This window comes from Microtus ochrogaster, chromosome 21 (assembly GCF_000317375.1).
Source record: "Microtus ochrogaster isolate Prairie Vole_2 chromosome 21, MicOch1.0, whole genome shotgun sequence".
In the NCBI taxonomy this organism is placed as follows: domain Eukaryota; kingdom Metazoa; phylum Chordata; class Mammalia; order Rodentia; family Cricetidae; genus Microtus; species Microtus ochrogaster.
In genome coordinates this window covers 24,382,117-24,385,210 of record NC_022022.1, presented here as the reverse complement: position 1 = coordinate 24,385,210, position 3,094 = coordinate 24,382,117, and positions in this window count along the sequence as shown.

Sequence of the window (3,094 nt, the reverse complement as noted above, 5' to 3'; positions counted from 1 at the left end):
GTAACTTGATTCAGCTGAAAACTGAACTTGCTCATCAGAGAATTACTTCTGTTCCTGGTAAGAAATCTGGCTTCTGAACAAAGCCTCAAACAAGAGTAATTTCAGTAGGAGGGATGGATTTTTCTCTTAGGTTATTTTATATTTAAAACTATGAAAAGATGGAGCCAGAAAAAAAAAGTGACAAGAAAAATATCATACAATAGAAACCTAAATTACTAAAATAGGGATTCTCTTTAACTTCCTTGTTTTGCAGATATTTAACTATGAGTTGTGAGATGCTGCCAGTGTTGCCGAGTGTGTGCTTGATCCTAGTGAACAGCTTGACATCACTTCACTGCATAACTGAACACAGTCAAACACCTGGAGCTTATAATATCCATGGTGTTTAAAATCTTCATCTATCATTCTGTTTAATTAATTGAAACAGTTGACCAGTTTTTGATCGGCAGTTTCTCAACTATTAGACTTTAAATGATACAAAATAGTCTCTATTTCTTGAAGCTAAACTATGCCTAGAGGTGGGACAGAATTCAGAATTGTGATGAAGGGGGCTGTAAGCTGATGTCACAGAGGTTGGCTTGGAGCTGGTGGTAACTTCTAGCAGGCCTGGCAGACCTTATCCCTCCCTCCGTGGAGTACATTGGTCTTCGTCTGAACTGCTGTGATAGAGCTGTTTAGATTCTTTTCTCAAATCACAGGTTTGAGAAACTGCAGGTTCCTGAAGCATCCTATATCAGAAACCTTTTCCTTCTATTTGGAGGTGTGTGCGCACACACGTGTGTGCACGCACGTGCGTGCGTGTGCTTTAAGTTAATTGTCCTTAATTCAGTGCTGGACGCCTTGATTTGGTAAGTATGCTTTGTAGTCAGATTTTCTGTTGTCTCTGGGTTTGCTGCTCCCCAGTTTCAGATATTAGACTAAGTCCAGGAAAAGGGGACTTGGTGGGAGGGTTAAGTGTTTAGCAGGGAGACAGCGTAGTCTGCTAGAAGACAGAATGAGGCACAAGAAACTCCTGAGCAAGCTGGTTCATGGTCTGAGCAAGCCTTTTTCAGGCTCAGCAAGGGGTTGGCTGGACACCTTCAGAATCTTTTTAACCCTGAGATAGCTACCTACATTGTTTGTAGGTACCTACATTGTTTGTTTGTGGGGTTCTCCCAACCCTCAAAAATAAAAAAAAGCACTGCTTTCAAAATTTTTTTTCCTCAGCATTTTTTGGCACTAACATTTTGAAATGTCATTCCCTCAGTCCTTGAAACAGGTCTGCCCAGTGTACTTGGTGGAATAATTTGATTCAGAAAGCACAGCTGGGAAGGTTGTAGGAAGCTCCAGTTCTGGCTTCTTATTCGCTAAGGGTCCTTCACTGCCTGTGAACAGTAATTACTTTCTAGTGTCATCCTCATTTCCTGATATCTGGATTTTACAATCAAGTCTTTTTGTTGTTGTTGTTGTTTTGTTTTACTTTTTTGTTTTTCAAGACAAGGTTAATATGTGTAGCTTTGGAGCCTGTCGTGGAACTTGCTCTGTAGACCAAGCATCCTCAAACTCACAGAGATCTGCCTGCCTCTGGCTCCCAATCCTAAAGTCATGTGCTACTACCACCTACCTCAAATCCCTTTTCAACCACAAATAAAATCTCTTCCCCAGCTGAGATCCATGTGAACCTCCCTGGACAGAGTTCCTTCTACTTCTACACATGAGGATCCATGTTTGGGTTCTTCCTTCTTCAGTGGGGGGTTAGGACATGGGGCAGCAGTGGCCAAGTGGCTGCTGAATTTGGGAGTGAAGCAAACCTCTGCTGTCCAATCTTCTCTTCCAGGTGTGAACGATGTTAGACGTGAATACGAGGATTAGGGTTGCCATTTTTAGCGGTATGGTGGCCGGTACAATGATGGTGTTAATTATTGCCTATTTTCTCATCTTGACAGCAGTCAAGGAAGTCAAGTAAGTCACGTGAGTAGGAGTGAAGAACACTTCTGCAATGGGACACTGGGCCCTCTGCTGGAGCAGGGTCACTTCTTACTACAGTGGCCTCTTATAGGGGAAAGTCAGGGGCTACTGTCAGGTCTAAGAAGATGGGGACAGATGGGTACAGAAATCTTGAGGGTTTTCCTTCTAGCTTGGTGCTGAGAGCTTACGAGTTCACTGTTCTCAGCTGGACTGTGTGTGTGTATGTGTCTGTTTGCACACACGTGTGCACTTGTGTACTAGCATTCCTTTCTGTCAACAGGGAGTGTGGCTTCAGGTGTTGAACAGGACCCTGGCTGAGCACCCTTTCCCTCCCTGGCACTGTAGACTGGGGTATCCACAGAGGATGCCTTGGCCATGAGCTGTCTCCTACTCACACAGAGTATGGCTGTAGCGACCACTTCCCACTCACTGCGGAGCTCACATGTCCCCTCGTTCATTGTCAATGGCTGTGGGAAAAGTGAAGTGGGTCAAGAGAATAGAGATCCATGGAGGAAAGATGACAGGTTTGGATGTCAGACGAGAGATGTTAGAAGACTGGGAGAGAAGTCTTAAGTATGAGAGTTGGGCTGTCAGCAGTGATGGTATCCTTTCTCAGGGCTTAGATGGTAGAGACCAGAGCTGAGCCCAGCCAAGTCTAGCACCTTCTTCATCATTCCCATATCTCATGGGCCTGTAGCAGCCACTGGGTGCAAATCTCTCTCCCTTGCGGCAACCTGGGTTCACATGCAGAGCAACTGTAAGAGAGGAAAAGATAGGGAAGGAGCAGAGAGCTTTACCCCAAGGCTGGTGTCACATGAGTGATGGGCTTCAGTCCTGGACTTCCCATACAGTCCTCATGACCATAGTAGCTCACTGGAAAGGACAATTCTAAGCTCATTTTGTGTGTGTGTCTTTTCTTAAGATTCTCAAATCGAGGAGATGTTGAAAGCTGCATGAATTCACGCAAATTCACTAAAGAGAAGATCATCCGGGCCAAAACCATTACTGCCAAGTCTTGCTTTCTCCAGTACTATAATGAGTACAACATCTATCCAGACTCTGACACCCTGCAACCTTCTCTTTGTGACCAACAAAAGACTCTGACATGGATGAGGCGGAATCCAAAGTCTTCAAAATCAGCATTTCT